Source organism: Pelodiscus sinensis, chromosome 21 (genome assembly GCF_052426305.1).
Source record: "Pelodiscus sinensis isolate ZL-2025 chromosome 21, ASM5242630v1, whole genome shotgun sequence".
NCBI lineage: Eukaryota > Metazoa > Chordata > Testudines > Trionychidae > Pelodiscus > Pelodiscus sinensis.
Window position 1 is genome coordinate 23,251,487 of NC_143072.1, and position 21,215 is coordinate 23,272,701.

The 21,215-nt window shown below is 39.4% G+C and overlaps 1 protein-coding gene and 1 long non-coding RNA gene across 2 annotated transcripts in view; both read right to left on the reverse strand.

The window, feature by feature from the left end:
- Positions 1-21,215, reverse strand: part of PPM1E (protein phosphatase, Mg2+/Mn2+ dependent 1E) — a 137,763-nt gene that overhangs the window by 55,227 nt on the left and 61,321 nt on the right. The gene's annotated exons all lie outside the window — the stretch shown is intronic.
- Positions 3,385-21,215, reverse strand: part of LOC142819243 (uncharacterized) — a 33,707-nt gene continuing 15,876 nt past the window's right edge. The window contains exon 3 of the long non-coding RNA XR_012897045.2: positions 3,385-4,347. This is a non-coding gene — a long non-coding RNA (uncharacterized LOC142819243). The remainder of the gene's footprint in view (positions 4,348-21,215) is intronic.

Consider the following 21,215-nt stretch of genomic DNA (forward strand, 5'->3'; position numbering starts at 1 on the left):
GACTGAGGGGGGATATGATAGAGGTCTATAAAATCATGAGTGGTGTGGAGAGGGTGCATAAAGAAAAGTTCTTCATTAGTTCCCATAATAGAAGGACTAGAGGACACCAAATGAAATGAATGGGTAGCAGGCTTCAAAGTAATAACAGAAAGTTCTTCTTCACAAAGCAAATAGTCAACCTGTGGAACTCCTTGCTGCAGGAGGCTGTGAAGGCTAGAACTATAACAGAGTTTAAAGAGAAGTTAGATAAAGTCATGGAGGTTGGGTCCATGGAGTGGTATTAGCCAGGGGGTAGAAATGGTGTCCGTGGCCTCTGTTTGTGGAAGGCTGGAGATGGATGGCACGAGACAAATGGCTTGGTCATTGTCTTCGGTCCATCCCCTCTGGGGTAGCTGGTGTTGGCCGCTGTCGGCAGACAGGCTACTGAGCTAGATGGGCCTTTGGTCTGACCCAGTACGGCCGTTCTTATGTTTTTATGTTCTTAGCTCAGGGCTCAGGGTCAGGGGTCTCACTGGACCACCTTGATTTTCATGCAAACCTACTCCTGGGTGACCAGGCTGGCAGCTATCCTGCCCTAGATGGCCACTTTCCTGTGCCTAGTGCGGAGGTCGTGGATGAGGTCCACGATCTCCGCACTAGACCAGGCGGGCGCCTGCCTCTTGAGGCCCCGGGCAGGCTCCTGGGAGCCGCCAGCCTGGTCCCGGGAAGAGGCGGAGGGCTGGGTGGCAGGCTCGTGCCGTGCCAGGTGCAGGATCTGCTGGCTGGGTGCTGGCAGGCTTGCACCTGGCACGGGCACCGTAGCCACCTTTAAGGGCTCCGGGGCCGGGAGGGGGGCATGCGAGTTTCCCTGGTGGTGCCCAGAGTGGCCACCAGGGCAAGCTGGGGAAGGCTAGCCTCCCACTAGTTCGAATTAAGTGGCTACACAGCCCTTAATTCGAACTACTTAATTCAAACTAGGCATTAGTCCTCGTAGAATGAGGTGTACCTAGTTCGAATTAAGCACTCTGCTAGTTCGAATTAAGTTCAAACTAGCGGTTTGCCTGTGTAGCGCCTATTAAAGTTAATTTGAACTAACGTCTGTTAGTTCGAATTAACTTTGTAGTGTAGACATACCCCCAGTTATAATGAATAATGCTTGCCTGCCTTTACTGAATGCTTTGAGATCTACAGATGGAAAAGTAGTAGGCAGGTGCAAATCATTATTAGCTGTTTTTCCTTTAAAAAACGTTTTGGGAAACTCTGGAACTTTGAAGAGGAAAATTCACACTATTTATAAAGTTTAAGTGACTCAATGCAAAATCTTAAAAGCCAGAGAAAACACTGGGTAATGTACTATATGAAAAAAATATAGTTACATTGGCAGCAAGGATGGACTGAGCTTCTATAAGCTTTCACAATCTCTAATCTATATTATTGAGACATTCCATAAAGATAAATACAGAATATCATTTGATTCTAAGATAATTTCATTTGGCTGTTTTCATTATACTACTTTTGCTTTTTTATTTGTTATTTTCATAATATTACTATGCTTAGTATATGATTTATTTATATCTATATATCTAGGTGTATAGCTGTATCTATGTATATATCTATATGTAATCTACCAAATCTGATTAAACTTATGTTTGAATTATGTAGTCCCCATCCCAATTTTCATGAAAAAATGTTTAATAATATAGAAACTTGTTCATGTAATGAGAAATCATGCCAATATATCTCATTCTGCCATTGGCTCTTTATTTTTAACCATTTATTATATGTGAAAAACAGCACCAAGGCAATCAAATTGGATCCTTCTTCTTCAGTGGGCAGATTATATCTTGCATTTTATTTTTCATCATTGTACAAGCCAATGTTTTTGGTGACTTGAATCAAAGACACTGCATCTTTATTTTTTCATGTTACCCGGAAGGAGTCAAACTGCTATGACAGAAATGGTTATCCTAATGACTCTTACTTAAAAGGACTCTGCATGCAAAACCAATTCTCTCCCCTTCCCTTGAAGGACAGTGCTTTGTTTAAATCATCTGCATTTCCCAGGCTGACATTTTTAGGTCTGGACAATCAATTATTCATTTTCCATTTTTCCATTGTCTTCTTCCTCATCTAGTGCTTTCATAATTGAAAGAACTCATGGACGTGTAACAAGGAGACATCAACCAGCACTGTTTTCTGGGAACATTGGTTAAAGACTATTGTACTAAATCAAAACAATCTTAATGCTTCTTATGATTAGTATATTCTCTGAATATCATAAACCCAATTAAGAAATTACCATAAAACTCTTCAGAAATACCAAACTTTTACTGTCCTGACAGAAATAATAACTAATAATATTAAAAAGAGGTTGAAATCGAAAAGATTAAACACCCGTGAATCTGTGGATCCACATTTTGCAGCTTGAATCTGATTCCCTTAAGATATTTTTCATATATATACATACAAATACACACACTGAAGATAAATAAGTCAGACTTTACTGTTCATCACTAGTAAATGTTAATTTCACATGCTAAGGGAGAAAACATAAGGTGTAAGGGTCTTTAATTTCTCTTGAATATAAGATTTCATGCTTTGTGTGTTTGGAGACATGCAAATTTATATAGCATTTTTAATCAGTAGATTCCAAAATACATTACAAAAGCAGTTATCCTTCCTATTTTACAGATTGGAAATGGAGCACTGAAATGACTTGCCAAGACCATCCTGACGACACAGAAACTGGACACAGAAACTGGATGAGGAGACAGCAATGGGAAAGCACAATTTGGAAGAAGGTGGGAACAACAGTGCAACTGCCAGAATGTAAAAAACAGGAGTTGCCAAACATGACCCTAAAACTCAATTGCAGGATACCTTTTGCTCTAGCTGCCTTTGGATGGACTCAGCATAAATTATGTGAAATGCACTAAAGGATCCTGCATTTAATTATCATTATTTATATTCTAATAGCACTTAGAAGCTCAAGTGCCCCATTTTGAAAAACACTGTCTTGAGTAAAAGATGGACCCTGCCCCCAACAGCATACAATGGAAATAGACAAGATAGACATAAATTGGGGAAAAGGGATCTAACAATAATAGAGTGGATGGAGTGATGACTTATCAGTGTCTCATTAGATCCACAATACAAAAAAAAAACCCAAATCATGTGTACATATATAAATCAGGCATGCACACAATTTATAATTCAAAATAATTAACTGATAACATATCCTGTTTGGTTCATTCAAATGATTTGGATATTATTTCATATAAAATACTGCAGATACTTTCCCAAAATAAAAATGTTGTCATGACCACTGAAGAAAAAAACTATTCTAATAATCTAAAGGTGTGGCCATTTTCTATGCAAGAAAAATTCTGCATAATGGTTTTATTCCTCTCAAAATGACTAAACTCAGTTTTTACATAAGAATTCCTTCAGTCTTCTAGAGAGGGAGGATCTACTTCTTTACTAATCTGGAGAAACTATTGTGAAAAGTCACTTGTGCATATTATTCTTTAAATAAAAGTTGCTATATAGTTGAAATTCGGTTTAGATATTCATCCAGATATTAAGTTGCTTATACATCTGAGCTACTAAAATCTCTTAAACTGCAGGACTAGAAGGGAAATCTTATGTGAATAGGCTCCCCAAAGGTTTTTAACAACCACATGTCATCTCCAGCAGGTAGGGCTGCCAGATGTCCAGTACTGGCCCATACAGTCCAGTATTTGTGGCCTCTGTCCAGAATTGGCCCGGACAGTCCGGTATTTGCAGCCTTTGTCTGGTAAAAAAAACAGAAAATACCACACACAAAATGTCCGGTATTTTCTGTTTTTCTCAGATGGAAGACCTCTTGGGACATTCTTCCCCGACGCATCTAGCAGGGGCGGAGGGGTGGGGAGATTTAAAGGCGCAGTGACTCCTTTTTTTGTGTGTGTGAGGTTGTTTTTGGTTTTTTTGCTCAACAACTTTGGTCCTTTTTTTTCCCCTCAACCAATTTTTTTCCCAGCATGTTCGGTATTTTTTGTGAAAGTATCTGGTAACCCTACCAGCAGGAATTACCAGGAAACACCACATCCCTTTGCAAGAGGGAAAGAGGAAGGAAAAGCACAAATGCTGCTTCCCTATTTCCAGGAGTGCACTGAACCTGATGCAGTACAAAGGTCTCACTCTGCTATGGAGGATGTGATACAGCCCTTTAGGACAATTCAACAAATGGATGCCAGAGGCAAACTAAGCAACTCCAACTTATTTATTAGCAATAAACAAAAATTCACTTGTGCAGAGCTAAATCAGCTGGTGTCAAGTCTTGGTGTTGTTACGCAGAACTCTATTTGAACTCGGTGGTAGTTTTGCCTGCAAGAAATGAGTAATGACTGAGCTGATAATCAGGAAAATACCAAAAAATTTTTTTCGTATATGTCAAGTTTCTACACACTGAGGATAAAAGTCCAGAGTGCCTACACAGAACACAGCACAGAGCATCCTCAATCCAGAAGCAGCTCCAAAACAAAGATGGTGCTCCCTTTGTAGCCATCAAATACATATTTGATTAATAAAAGAATTACATGGAGGAGAAGGAACACTACAGCTTTAAAATTACACTTCAAGCTATTAGAAACAAAGCAGCATCTACTAGTTCCCGCTTCACACCTCCACAAGCTCAGTATCTTCACATCCATTTCTCTGCAAAATCTAAAAATACACTATACAAAGGTTTGTTTTAAAAAAAAAATTGTAGAAAAGCAGATGCATCGTACCAAGAGATGTACAAAAGTCAGAGTTACATGATCCACGCATCAGTTCTTCACAATATCTGCAAGTACTTCCCTAATCAAAATATATTCCTTATGATATCATAGTGTACTTAAATGCATACTCAATGAAAAACATACACTATCATTAATCTCAAAATTATACTGAATTTCAGTTGCTATAACAACATGTGAAAACCCTTTATTGCTGGGGACATCTGTAGCTATTTTTAAAAGCAACAGCTGGATTTGTCTGTCTGAATTTCCCTCATAAAAGGAGACAAAGTATTTTTAATTTCCTCTGAATAAGCTTTTAATATAATGACAGAAATGTCAGAGGCAATTAGACTTAAAAAGTGCCATAATCTCTGGTTTGAAAACATGCAACATGCTGCAGTATGGCATGAAGAGCAGCAATCTGAGAGTGATGAGAAAATCTTGCATTCTTTTTCCATAGTTTGCACCAAACTACAATGGCACTACATGCCTTTTAAATCGTGAGATCTTTCATCTGAGTAGATAATGTAAAAACTGCAGGTCCTCTTGCTTTAAAATTAATATAGAATAATGTTATGAAGCAGACAACCGAGAATTTCTATAAAGCAAAATCTGTCAGGCAGCTAAAAAGTCACTGGAATTCAACAGAGAAGACTAAATGAATTTAAAATTTTATAGCTCATTCCATTTTCCTTTACTTGGAAAACTACTTTACTCTCCCCACAGGGTCCAACAGCAGTCAAAAATAATTAGCTTACATGCCATTATTTGGCAGTATACTAGACTCTCAAAAGTAACAGAAATTTGCACAACAGTTTCTAGTACCTGATTAGCAGGATTGTACATGAGATCGTCTCCTACCGTAAGCAATTGCTGGACCAATCAGGTCAAGGCTACAGTGAATTTCCTGATGGCAGGTAATATATTAAGGTTTTTTATTCATTTCTGAATTCAATGGGTTTTTTTGTAGATTCATAAATTCTAAGGCCAGAAAGCATAACCATCATAATACAGTCTGAACTCCTGAACACAGGTCATCAGACTTCCCCAGAATAATTGGCATTCTCTAAATGGCACACATTTGCACACCATCTCTCTTTTGAACATTATTTTACCACAGGAAATTTATTTGGCTTAAACAGTTTTAAATTTAAACAAGATGTGCCTATTGTAAGTTAAAAGTGTAAGGTTATTTTGTTTATTTGATTTTGCAATAAATTATAATACTTTAAAATGGATATTAAAAGTCACAATATTTTGTATTTCCATGGCACCTTTCACCCTGAAAGTAAGTGTCAGTTCAAATTAATCTGCCACCCCCTGAAAAGCCAGAGGTCCCTGTATGCAAGCCCCAACATGAGGGATCTCCTCCACCTCACCTGCCTGAAACTGCTATGACAGCTCAACATGCACAGAAGGATTCGGACTCAGTGTCTGAAAGAATAAGGAATATGTCCTGAACTACTGTGTGATATTTGTGGAGAGAGCTATGGGAATAATGATACTGCTTCCTGTTCAATAAGAGTGTGTCTAGACTACAGGGTTTTGCCGACAAAACTATACCTGCGTCTACACTACCGCCGAGTTCTGTCGACATAACGTCGACAGAACTCGGCAGTTTTGCCAACGGTGGTAAACCTCATTCTATGAGGAATAACGCCTTTTGTCAACAGAGTTCTGTCGTCAGAAGGTATTATTGCATCTACACTGTCCTTTGCATCTACACTCTCATGTTGACAAAACGCCTTGCTTTGTCAATAGAACTGGATGTAGTCTAGACGCTCTTTGTCGACAGAGGCTTTGTCGACAGATACTGTCGACAAAAGCCTGTGGTCTAGACGTACCCTAAGAGAATGAGAAATATGCAATGTCCTGAGACTGGGGCAAGATAATGGGGAGATATCCTCATTCCCAGGAGCTCAACATATTCACTATAAATAAAGTTTTCAGTCAGCACAAAGCAGCTGGTACTCCACACTAAATGGTAATGGCAAACACCAAATATACAAGAGAAAAAGGAGAAAGAAAATGACTATGCTTGAATTGTACATATCACTATACTGACCACGACATTACCCAAATATTAAGCCTCTTAAAATACCATGGGGGTTTTATATGTGCTTAAGTGAAAAAGAATGTGCATTTTCATGGGTGATAAAAAATAACACAATTCTCCAATCATAATAATACTCAACTGAAATGGGATGTATACCAAGATCTGGCTGGTTTTATCGTCACTGTACAAATTAACATTAAGAACAGGTTTAGACAAAGAGAAAAATACTTCATTTTCCAGGCACTTAACAAGTGCTTACTAATTTATTCTCACTGAACCCCTGTGAGGTAGATGGGAATGATTATTGAATTTGCCTAATTTATAAAGAGATTAGGGGAAATGGATCCAAGGCAGCAGAGGGTGATGACAGCTGAAAGTGACACGGTCTGTATTAGTTTTGCCTAAATAGCAAATTTACAGCAGCAGGTAAAGAAATTACTCCAAACAGGACAGGCAACATCCACTGTGAAGAAATCTCCTGAATCAGAGAGAGCTTAAGAGACTCAACCAAAAGGCCAAAGCATTCATCAGTGGCCATGACTTAGAACTCAAGAGTTCCCTACTATCATCACTTTGCTTACACCAGCAGATAATGCTGTCAGTAGTGAAACAAGAGTAAGGAGGTAAATTTTTGAATATGCCAAATACCAAACTCCATTTGTTTCCCATTGAACAGCAAATATGAATCTGCAAAGGCTTTGAGGACATGACCAGTGTTACGTTGTGATAACTCACAACAGCAAAATGGTCCATGGACAGCCAAAATCTGTCTCACCTAATAGGAATGCTGAAGCATGGGAAGCAACACAACCAATTAATGATTAACTTGTAGTGGCATTCTCTAGGGGAAAAGTTTGAATATCAAGTCTTCATTTTTCCATTAGTCAGAAAAAGACCACCTCTGCCTTCTCCTATCTGTCAGGTCTTACTTCCTGGCTAAAGCTTGCATGACAAGATACTGACACCTCTATTAGTCACACTCCTTGTAACTGATATAATTCACTTTCAATAACAAGAACAGAGCTACAATCTGAATAGACCTAGGTCCTTGCATAGCAGACATAGAATTATGGGAGAAACACATTTTGGTTTAATTCCAAGAGCTGTATATAAAATAGGCACTTTCAAAGATTGCGACCTCTGAGCCCAACTAAAGCTCTAGGTAGAGCTGCTACTGTTGTCATTACCATAAAACAGTGGTTTTTATCCTGTAGTTCATGGACCTTTAGATTATGTCTAACATTTCCAAAGCGGTCCACGCCTCCATTTAAAATTTTTAGGGGCTCACAATGGAAAATAAGTTTGAGAACCACTGTACTACATGGAGGATAATCTGTGATCTTTCACATTCAAAGAGGGGAAAAAACATTGAGAATAGGGTCTTCTTTTCCAGGTTCTGGTGTTAGCGGTAAATACATAATTACAGTAAATGCATCCAACGCCCACACTACTTCTAAAAGAGCATAAAATCGTTCACTGTGTGTCTGGTGATCAATAATTACTAATGTCATGCAGAGACAGGTAAATTGCCAGTGTTTTAACATAGGACAATTCATAGTCACACAGACGCCTACAGTTTTAGATTACAGCTAACAATACAAAGGGCAAAATCAGTCAATTATTTTTCCCCCAATTATTTGGTTCTGGTACCATAACATGTTAAAATGTAATATACATTGAAAAACCTCAATGAATGGAATTCAGATACTAAGAAAATTGCACCTGTTGATTATTAATGTAAGAGATAACTGTGGGATGTTCCATAAAAGTAGAGTCCATTTGCTATGTATTTTTCTCTTGTTTCCATAATTAATTTTTGTTTACAAAACTAAATATTGATTTTCACCAAAATTTCCAAAATGACAAATGAATATGAGAATTTAGTTCTGAAAATATACAAATAAGAATGCAAGAGTAGATCCAGTTCTAGGTTTATTAATAACTATTATTTACAGAAGGAGTTCAGCCATGATGCTAGTACCATAATAATAAATACTTAGTATTTATATCCCTTCCCACATGAAAAATGCTTTATAAACATTAGTACCATAGTGCTAAATTGGACTTTTACACATGAGTAATAGTTATAATGGACCAAAGGAAGGTTTCACATCCCCTGATGCTGTTGCTGCCAGCTGCCTGATTGCAAGTTTGGCAAGGGGAAGTTTTTACTTAATTGTGCCCCAGACAGGTTCTAGGGCAGCTGAGGAGCACATGCCATCTCCTCGGTTGCCCTGAAGCAGTCTTGGCTCACACTGGGTCCAGACTGCTGCTGCTCTGCCTTTTAAATGTAGTAAGAGCTGGATGGCCACCCGGCTCTTACTGCATTTAAAAGGCAGAGTCGCAGCACCTCTGTGCCTCTGCCTCCCCTGCCCACCCTGCACCACGAAGACAGTGCTGGGGGGAACTAGTTTTTAAGCTAGCTCCTGCTTCCTCCCACTTGCTGCGTCTGATACAGGTACAACAAAGGGGAGGGGGGATGCAAGTAGTCAACTTGACTACCCAATAAGCCTAGGCTTATCAGGTAGTTGACTAATCAACTACTCTTTTACATCTTACCTTTAGCCTGTATGGGGTATATCAAAAGCTCAGGCTCTGCTTGAGGAAGAGACACCACAACTTTTCCCTGGCAACTTGGGGTCTGAGGAAGGTTGGGAAGGGAAAGAGAGGCACAGCATGGCTGTGACTAGCCCAGGACTCCTCCAGGCAAGTCAGGGAGGCTCTCAGGGCTCCAGCCACAGGGGATTAGGGGCACTCAGGACTCCATCTGTGAGTGGGCATTGATAGAAGCTAGCCTCCCCAAAGGGGGCTCCACCCACCATCTATGTTTATACACCTGCTACCGTAGGCCTCTCCCTACATTTTATCAATAAGCTTCTGTGATACAGTCTGGTGTCTGGTTGCTTGCCAACCCTTTCATCTTGCTGTTTGTGCCCAATTTTTAATGGCATTCAGGTTGTCCAGTACACAGTAGTATGCAACACATAGTCTGCCTACATGACATCATCCCTAAAAGTAAAGGTCACATTGCAGCTCAAGAATCTAAAATCCAGTAATTACAACAATGTAAGTCTGAACAAGTTTCCCAAGATGTCCAGGCATATTTCACTGTAGAAGGAAACAACAAATGCTTCCAAAAGTTTGATAGAAATGAATACAGGCAGTCCCCGGGTTACGTACAAGATAGGGACTATAGGTTTGTTCTTAAGTTGAATTTGTACTTAAGTCGGAACTGGTGTCCAGATTCAGCCGCTGCTGAAACTGACCAGCGGCTGACTACAGGAAGCCCGAGGCAGAGTTTCTCTGACCCGGGCTTCCTGGATCAGCCGCAGATCAGTTTCAACAGCAGCTGAATCTGGACGCCTGGGACAGAGCAGCTGGGGCGCTGCCGAGTAGGTCCCCGCAGCGCCGCACCTTGGCGCTGCGGGGACCAACCCGGCAGCACCCCAGCTGCTTTACCCCAGGTGTCCCCAAGTCAGCTGCTGCTGAAACTGATCAGCGGCTGATTCCAGGAAACCCGGGGCAGAGCAACTCTGCCTCGGGCTTCCTGTAGTCAGCCGCTGGTCGGTTTCAGTAGCGGCTGACTTGGGGACACCTGGGGCAGAGCAGCTGGGATGCTGCTGGGTTGGTCCAGTAGCGCCACTCCTCGGCGCTACTGAACCAACCCAGCAGCACCCCAGCTGCTCTGCCCCAGGCGTCCTGATTCAGCCGCTGCTGAAACTGACCAGCAGCGGCTGAATCAGGACGTCTGGGGCAGAGCAGCCGGGGTGCTGCCGGGTTGGTCCAGTAGCGCTGAGGAGCGGTGCTGCGGGACCAACTGGCAGCGCCCCAGCTGCTCTACCACAGGCGTCCACGAGAAAAGCCTGGTCTGCGGTAGGGGGGGAGGGGGGAGGTCCGCGTAACCCGGGGACTGCCTGTATAAAACAGATATTAGAAATTGCAAAAAATCTACAAGGAAAGCCAAGAGACACAAGATGACATCTGTGGGCAATGGAGTTAAGGACAATAAAAGAATTAAAAATATTAGGAACAAAACAAATCTTGATTATACAGTATTAGTTTATTACTAGATGGAAATGATAGAATTATCAATAATGCAGAACAAAGGCAGAAATATTTCTGATCAGTACTTTTTCAAAACTGATTATATCATCTCACCTCATGGTAATACTACTTTATTTATTCCACTAGTATCATTGGAGGAGGTTAAAGAGAAGCTACTAAAGTCAGATATTTTAAAATCAGAGTTTTAAAGAAGCTGGATGAGGAGTTCACTGAACTGTTAATACTGATTTTCAATGAGTTGTGGAGCACAGGGGAAGATACAGAAGACTGGAAGAAAGCAAATGTGTCTATTTTTAAGCAGTTAAACAAGATTACCCCAAATATATTACTCAAAAATAGGAGGGAGAAAAATTGTTCTCCTTGACCTCTGATGATAGGACAAGAAGCAATGGGCTTAAATTGTAGCAAGGGAGATTTAGGATGGACATTAGGAAAAACTTCCTGTCTGGGTGGTTAAATACAGGAATAATTGCCTAGGGCAGTCGTGGAATCTCCATTATTGGAGATATTTAAGAGCAGGTTAGACAGATATCATGGATGCTCTAGACCAGCGGTGGGCAAAAGCCTCTCCAGCCTATGTGGCAGTTCCAGACCAGGCTCCACCTCTTAGCACACTAACTGGGAGCTGGAGACACACAAGCCCTTTTAACTGCTTCTATTTAAAGTGCTTGCGCCTTGCCCACACCCGTCAGACAACATGTTGCCTAGCAGCCACAGGGAAAGTATGAGCCTTTTAAATAGAAGCTGTTACATGGGCTCGCACATCCCAGCTCTCTGCCAACACGCTAGTGGCGCTGGGAGTTATGAGCCCTTTTAACTGCTTCTATTCAAAGGGCTTGCAGCTCCTGGCCCCACACCAGTCCGTTGCCTGGGAGCAAGGAACTTGTGAAACCTTTCAACTGCTTCTATTTAAAGGACTCGCGTCTTCCCTGTGGCTGTTAGGTAAAAGGTAAATAGAAGCAGCTGAAAGGGCTCTAGCATCCCAGTTCCCAGGCACCATGCTAGCAGCGACGCTGGGAGCAGCAAGCCCTTTAAATAGCAGGAACTGAAAGGGTTTGCAGCTCCCATCCCCCACTAACATGATGCCTGGGAGCCATAAGACAAGCATGAGCCCTTCAAAAATTTTTGCCCGCCCCGATCTGGATGGTGTTTGGTCCTTCCACGAAGGCAAAGGACTGGACTTGATGACCTCTCAAGATCCCTTCCATTCTAGTATTCTATGAAGATGCAGAGAGGTACAAAATAATCAAATCAAAATATCTTGAAATTGCAGAGATCGTGACAGGGTGCGATCACCAAAGACCCCTTGGGATTATTCCCCAGTGGGCTGATCATATCACTGATGTCTGCCTTCCTGCTCTCTGTGGCTCCCCATCACTCTGTCTTGCTGGGCCAGATTCTCTGGTCTCCCACAGGCAAGGCACAGTGTTCAGATTACTGCCCCCCTGTACAGCAATGCACACAATGAACCACTTCAGCTCTAGGAGGCTGCAGTTCTAGGGCACAGCACCCAGGAACCTAAGCCCCAGAAGGGACCACTTTTACATAGGGGAAGTTTATAAGGTAAAGCTCCCTTTATCAATTAAAGAGAAATATGGACATAGGTTGCTCCCTCCCCCCTCCCCCCTAACAATTATTTACTTTGGGCCTGATGATAAAAAAAGTGTTTTTATTAAGTTCAAAAAGTAAAATTTAAATTATTGCAAGTGAAAACAGACAGATCAAAGTAAATTATTAAATTATAATGAATAGAAAATGCATAGCTAGTTCTGGATCACCAAAACTTGTTTCATGCACATTCTTATCCTAAACAGCTGTTCTTATTTCAGTTATAATCTTCAAATCAGAGCTGTTTTTTACTCTGAATTGGGTCTCCAATCTTTAAGAGTTCTTTAAATATCCTCTTGGAGTGGGTCAAGCACTTTAAAAGGCAGGCTGAAGACTGATAGCTTCCCATTGCTTAAATGAACTTTCCCCTGGGCGGGAATATTTTGTTTGGTATCACCTCTTCCCATCGAAAAATACCAGGTTCAAAAATTATTCCAGTACTAAGTGATATGATCCATTTAGACTTACAGGACAAATCAGCTGTTTACAGGTTTCTGAGCTGATCATCAACCCATTAGGATTCAAAGGGTAAGGAGAGGGGGCACCAGTAATGGCTCTCATTAGCACATTTAAAACTATAAAAAGATTCACATTTCATATTTCTAATTTCATATACAAGAATGATACATGCACAAAAATAGGATAAACAGATCCAGCAGATTGTAACATTAAAATTGGTAGCTTACATGAGATATTTTTAAAATCATCTTCAAATTATATATATTCATATTCACAAGCAAATTCTCATAGGGCACAGGAGGCTGTCTCAGTGATGTTTATATCTTAGCTCTGTAACAACCCATTGTTCTGACACAAACCTCAGAAAAATATCAGGATGTCCCACTGAGAAATTATTTGTTTACTAAGCACCTCTCCATTTTTGGAAGATTAAAAGTGCTCTATAGTTTATATTAATGGCATTAATTAGTAAATCAAAACACTGGAGTTTAGAACTGTTATGGAATGCATCCAGGACAAGGTAGAACATTTCTGGTCTGAGACCTATATGAAGGCAAAACTGAAAGGTTACCAATAAAACTAGGGATTATAGAGGGCTACGTTATGGGAAACCAAATTAGATGCCAAAGAATGCAGGCCTTATACTGTGAAGTACAGTATTTGGAAAACCTATTTAATTACAGTAAGGCAAGTAAAAAAGTCGGGGTGGTATGGAAAATACATAATCTTCAAGCAAATTAAACAGGTTAAGAATGATTTCCACATTAAACCAGCTAATACACTCAAGAGGTTGGAAAGGAAATCACTTTACTTACTAAGATCTGTCTTGATCTCAGAGATAATAGGAGAAGTAATGTTCAAGCCCATGAAGAATTGTGTGACCTCCTTCTCATGTACTTAATTCTCATTTTAGCCATACTTAATGAAGCTAGAGAAAGTGGCAAATCAAATGGGGGAAAAGAGAAATGATCAGTGGTAAGGTATATTGGGGAAGCCTGAGTAAAACTGATCTGGTAATTCAAACAATAGCTGTACTCCAACATTGTAGGAAGTGCAAGAAGGGAAGCATTTCAATACCAAATTAAATTACAAAAGTCATCTAATGAAATACTTTGCAAAGTACCACTACATGTAAACAAGAAGCCTTTGATGTTATTGCAATTCAATAACCTGGTTTATGGCTACAACAAGCAAAATGAGTCAGAGCAGACAATGGATGAGGGTTGCACATGAAGGAGACTTTGGAGCAAACTTTCATGGAGGTTGTAAAACACCTCCTCATCCATGTAGCTAAATTTCCAAAATGACTAAATTTGAGTAAGGTGATAAAAGACTAATGTGGTAATTGTCTACAATTTTGTCCAAGAGTAAATTTTCAACCAGCCTCCACTTGAATGAGCACAACATTCAAAGACATACAACTGCATTTTGCAGGTGAAAATATCTGTGCATATACTAGAACAATTCTAACATTTGAATTTTCACCCACTGAGATAAACAGGTTTTGCAGGTGCAAATCCTTTAATATTTTTACATGTCATTAACTTCATTCAAGTCAAAGAAATTTATTTAAAAATAAGAAAGCAGGGTCCATACACAAATACTTAGGATCATTTTTGCCTTTTGGTACCAATTAGTTTTGGAAGACTTTCCAACTGTTTTTTTAACCTGAAATTTAGTCTATACTTACACATTTTTTAAAAAGATGTGGCACTTATTGCAGACAATATGGGGTAGATAGAGAATTATAGGCAGGTGTGTTAGACCAAGCTGGATGAGCAAGCATCTCAGAGAGGTGATTAAGAAAAAGCAGAAAGCATTTAAGGAGTGGAAGATGGGAGGGATCAGTAAAGAAAGCTAGCTTATTGAGGTTAGAGCATGTAGGGACAAAGTGAGAGAGGCTAAAAATCAGGTAGAGTTGGACCTTGCAAAGGGAATTAAAACCAATAGTAAAAGGTTTTATAGCCATATAAATAGGAAAAAAAACAAAAAAAGAAGTAGTAGGACTGCTAATTACTAAGGATGGAGTGGAGTGGAGGTTAAGGATAATCTAGGAATGGCTCAATATCTAAATAAATACTTTGCTTCAGTCTTTAATGAGGCTAATGAAGAGCTTAGGGATAATGGTAACATAACAAATGGGACTAAGGACATGGAGGTAGATATTACCATATCCAAGGTAAAAGCCAAACTTGAACAGCTTAATTGGAGTAAATCGGGGGGGCCAGATAATCTTCATCCAAGAATATTAAAGGAATTGGCACATGAAATTGCAAATTCATTAGCAAAATTTTGTAATAAATCTCTAAACTCAGGGGTTATACCATTTGATTGGAGAATTGCTAATGTGGTTCCTTTTTTTAAGAAGGGGAAGAGGGGTGACCCGGGTAACTATAGGCCTGTTAGTTTGACATCTGTAGTATGCAAGATCTTGGGAAAAATTCTGAAGGAGAAAGTAGTTACAGACATTGAGGCTAATGGCAATTGGGACAAATTACAACATGGTTTTACAAAAGGTAGATCGTGCCAAACCAATCTGATCTCCTTTTTTGAGAAAGTAACAGATTTTTTAGATAAAGGAAATGCAGTGGATCTAATCTACCTCGACTTTAGTAAGGCACTTGATACAGAACCACATGGGGAATTATTGGTTAAATTGGAAAAGATAGGGATTAATATGAAAGTTGAGAGGTGGATAAGCAACTGGTTAAAGGGGAGACTACAGCAGGTCATACTGAAAGGTGAACTGTCAGGTTGGAGGAAGGTTACTAGCGGAGTTCCTCAGGGATCAGTTTTGGGGCCAATTTTATTTAATCTTTTTATTGCTGACCTTGGGACCAAAAGTGGAAGTGTCCTGATAAAATTTGTGGATGACACAAAGTTGGGAGGTATTGCCAATTCAGAAAAGGATCGGGATATCATACAGGAAGATCTGGATGACCTTGAAAATTGGAGTGATAGCAATAGGATGAAATTTAATAGTGAGAAGTGTAAGGTTATGCATTTAGGGATTAATAACAAGAATTTTAGTTACAAGCTGGGGACACATCAGTTGGAAGTAACGGAGGAGGAGAAGGACCTCGGAGTCCTGGTTGATTATAGGATGACTATAAGCCGTCATTGTGACATGGCCATGAAAAAGGCTAATACGGTCTTGGGATGTATTAGGCAAGGTATTTCCAGTAGGGATAAGGAGGTGTTAGCGCCATTATACAAGGCATTGGTGAGACCCCATTTGGAATACTGTGTGCAGTTCTGGTCTCCCATGTTTAAGAAGGATGAATTCAAACTGGAACAAGTACAAAGAAGGGCCACTAGGATGATCAGAGGAATGGAAAACCTGTCTTATGAAAGGAGACTCAAGGAGCTTGGCTTGTTTACCTTAACCAAAAGAAGGCTGTGGGGGGACATGATTGCTCTCTTTAAATATATTAGAGGTATAAATACCAGGCAGGGAGAGGAATTATTTAAGCTTAATACCAATGTGGACACAAGAACAAATGGATATAAGCTGGCTAGTAGGAAGTTTAGACTTGAGATTAGACGAAGGTTTCTAACCATTAGAGGAGTGAGGTTCTGGAACGGCCTTACAAGGGAAGTAGTGGGGGCAAAAGATCTATCTGGCTTCAAGATTAAACTAGATGGGATTATGAAGGGGATGGTTTGATGAGATAACATGATCTTGGTAACTAATTGACCATTCATTATCAGTGGTAAATAGGTCAATGGAGGGATGATAGGAGTTACTATAGAGAACTTTCTGGGTGTCTGGCTGGTGAGTCTTGCCCACATGCTCAGGGTTTAGCTGATTGCCATATTTGGGGTCGGGAAGGAATTTTCCTCCAGGGTAGATTGGCAGAGGCCCTGGAGGTTTTTCGCCTTCCTCTGTAGCATGGGGTACAGATCACAGCTGGAGGATTCTCTGCATCTTGGGGTCTTCAAACTATTTGAAGGCTTCAGTATCTGAGATATAGGTGAGAGGATTATTTTAGGAGGGGGTGGGTGAGATTCTGTAGCCTGCATTGTGCAGGGGGTCAGACTAGATGATCATAATGGTCCCTTCTGACCTTAAAGTCTATGAGTCTATAATCAGAAAAGTAGGGATGGAAAGAACCTCAAAAAATCATCAAATCCAGACAGTTTGCTGTGGCAGGAGCAAGTAAACTTACACCATCCCTGAAAGCTATTTGTCCAACTCGTTTTTATTAAAAACTTACATTGATGAAGATTTCAAGACCTCTTTTGGAAGTCTATTCCAGATCTTAAGTGTCCTTATGGTTACAAAGTTTTTTCCTAATATCTAACCTAAATTTCTCTTGCTGCAGATTAAGTCTATTATTTCTTATCTTACCATCAGTGGACTTGGAGAACAATTGATCACCACCCTCTTTATAACAGTACTTAACATACTGAAAGACTTATCAGGTCATCCCTCAGTTTCCTCTCCCAACACTCAACATGCCTAGTTTTATTAATCTTTTCTCACAAGTTAGGTTTTCCAAACCTTATCATTTTTGTTCTCCTTTGAACTCTTTCCAAATTGTCCACAACTATCCTAAATTATGGTGCATATAATGGGAATCCCAGCTAAGGCCCTGCCAGTGCCAAGTAGAGGGAGACAATTTCTTCCTATATTTTTCATACAATACTGCTTTTAATACACTCCAGAATCCTATCAATCTTTTTTACAGATGCACTGCCTTGACAAGTCCTGTTCAATTTGTAGTCCACTATAACTCCGCAGATTCTTTTCAGCAGTACTAGCACCATTTTGTAGTTGTGCATTTGATTTTTCCTTCTTAAGTGAAGTACTTTGAATTTGTCTTTATTGAATTTCCTCTTTTGAATTGAGACCAATTATCCAATTTGTCAAGGTCATTTTCAGTCTTAAACCCCTTACAGCTTGGTGTCATCTGCAAATTTTATAAGCAATCCATTTTCCAAGATTTTAAGGAAAAAATTGAATAGTTGGTTCAAGAAGGGCTGATCTCGGCAGGATCACACTGGATTTGCCCTACTAGTTTGACAGCAAAGCATTGATAGGGTCTTTCAACCAGTTGTGCATCCATATTATAATAATTTAATCAAGCCCACATTTCCCTAGTTCATTTGTAACAAAGTTATGTGGAATTTGTCAAAAGCCAAACTAAAATTGAGGTATATCACATCTCCTGTCTCCTACCCCTGCATATCCACTAGGTCAGAAGATGGAAATTAAGTTGGTTTGACATGATTTGTTTTTGACAAACCAATATAAATGTTTAAGCATCTTTTTTCATATTCTGAGTTAGATATTTGTCAGCTTTCTGCTTTTGTAGTTTCTGTATAAAAAGATTTGGGACTGCAAATATGGTATTTATGTCAACACTGAATAGACAGCACATTTCCTTCTGACCCTAACTCAAAGCTCAGCATGATAAACACATGCTGTGGAAAAGGACTTTTCCAACATAACAAATACTACCCTGCTCACTCAAAGGTTATCAAACTTCAAAATATGCATAAGACAATGTCCACTTGAGCCTTTAAAAAGACACATTTAACAAAACTGATTCATAAAAGACCAGATTAACATCTCTAATTATGGAGTATCCTTCTAACTTTTATATCACCATTTTTATTCTTAAAAAGACTCTCAACTCAGGGATTGTCATGATTATATTGCCTGTTAGTCAATTATTCAATGATTCTTAAAAACAAACAAATAGCTTCCCACAAGGTAGGAAAGATAAACAAAGGGTAGGAAGGAATAAATGGTCAATTTTCAGACTGGAGAGAAGTAACTAATTGTTTCCCATAGGGTTCCATACTGGGGTCAATCCTATTCATAGAATCATAGAATCATAGAAAAATAGGACTGGAAGGGACCTCAAGAGGTCATCGAGTCCAGCCCCCCGCCCTCAAGGCAGGATCAAGCTCCGTCTACACCATCCCTGACAGATGTCTATCTAACCTGTTCTTAAATATCTCCAGAGAGGGAGATTCCACCACCTCCCTTGGCAATTTATTCCAATATTTGACCACCCTGACAGTTAGGAATTTTTTCCTAATGTCCAATCTAAACCTCCCCTGCTGCACTTTAAGCCCATTACTCCTTGTCCTGTCCTCAGTAACCAAGAGGAACAAATTTTCTCCTTCCTCCTTATACTTATAAATAATCTGGAGAAAGGGTCAGACAGTGAGGTGGCAAAATTTACAGATGATACAAAACTGCTCAAGATTGTAAAGTCTAAAGCAGACTGCGAAGAGCTTCAAAAGGATCACACAAAACTAGGTGACTAGGCAACACAATGGCAGATGAATTTTAATGACAATAAATACAAAGTAATGCATATTGGAAAACAGAATTCCAACTATACGTATAAAATAACGGAGACTAAATTAGCTGTTATCACTCAAAAGAAAGATCTTGGAGTCATTGTGGATAGTTCTCTGAAAACAACCACTCATTGTGCAGCAGCTGTCAAAAAAGCAAACAGGATGTTAGGAATCATTAAGAAAGGGATAGAGAATAAGACAGGGAATATCTTATTGCCTCTATACAAAATCATGCATGCAGGTGTGATCACCTAATCTCAAAAAAGATATATTGGCATTGAAAAAAGTACAGAAAAGGATAATAATAATAATAATAATGATGATTAAGGCTATGGAATGGTTGCCATATGAGGAGAGATTAATAAGACTGGGAATTTTCAGCTTAGAAAAGAGATGACTAAGGGAGGATATAATGGAAGTCTATAAAATCATGATTGGTATGGAAAAAGTGAATAAAGAGAGCTATTTACTCTTTCCCATAATACAAGAACAAGAGGTCACCCAGTGAAAAAAAATTGTAGCAGGTTTAAAACAAACAAAAGGAGGCATTTTTTCATACAATGCACAGTCAACCTGTGGAACTTCTTGCCAAAGGACGCTGTGAAGACCAGGACTTTAACAGGGTTCAAAAAAGAACTAGATAAAATTCATGGAGGATTTGTCTATCAATGGCTATTAACTTGGACGGACAGGAATGGTGCCCCTAGCTCTGTTGGTCAGAAGCTGAGAATTGGTGACAGAATACTGGGTTAGATGAACCTGTCATCTATCCCAGTTTGACCATTCTTAGCTAAAATTATTTTTTGCATATCTAAGGATTAAATTATAAAAGCAAGTGCAACAGAAAATAGCTCTGAACAGCAGCTGAACCTCTGAAATTTCTCCCTAGATATTTTTTCTCCATTTTTTTCTTCCTAACAATTATCTCTAGAGATAAATCAGGGGAAAAATAAAATTTACATCTGCACACACACAACTTTGGTAAAAGTTAAACGACGTTCTTTTCACCAAAAAGCACTGATAGACATGTGCATCATCTAAAGCATGTCATGTTTTCTAGTGCTTGGTCAATCACATTCTCAAGAATGTGGCTTAGTGTGCAGGAAGTCCTCTCTGAGTACATCGTGTCATTCCCAATTGATTATCTCTGGCCAGAGCCCAAAGCAGTGCTGTCAGGCTCTGCCCAGTGTTCTCTTATTGAAGACTGGGTTGGTGTTATATGCAAGCACAGAATAAGAGAGAAATAAAGTGTAAGAAATGTGAAGATTATAGATAAACCTCTAGAAAAATTTGGTTTGGTTGTATGAAGTCAGAAACAATTATTGATATACCAATACTTTACCAGCATTTCCTATGTGAAAAGAGAGAACACCATTCTTCAGATTTGATCCAATTTGTACCCTTTTCAAACCAATATAAAACGTAGAGGAACCAAGCAGAATATTTTACTGAAAAATACCAACGTAATTTGCAATGGTTCTTCCTGTTGTTATGGAAACATTCAAAGGAAAGGCAAAGAAAAAAGGAAAATGAATAAAGAAGCCATTTAAGCTGCAAACGAAAACATGCACTTGCTTTTATCCATGGTAATGTATGCATATGTATGTCTGCAATGGACTTTTTCCAAAAAGAATTTCATTGCTGCCTCTGTAATCGATTAATGGTCTGACATCAGCCACTGAAAATATTGTCCCCTAAAAACATCCAGGAAAAAAGTTTGAAATTCGCTGTGCTAAAATAACCTAAACATAAAAATCAAGAACATGTTGTACACTTTAGAAAACTGGCTATGTCACTCTGGCAGAGAAGCAATAATTTCAGACCCTTAGAAATTCAGGGCATCAACAGATTGAAGAAACGAGGCAAAATTTTGTTTTTGACTTATTATTCTCCCCATCACATATGCATTTGCACTGTGCACATGCTATGCCAACAGCTATTAAGATGAAAATATCATTCCATTCACA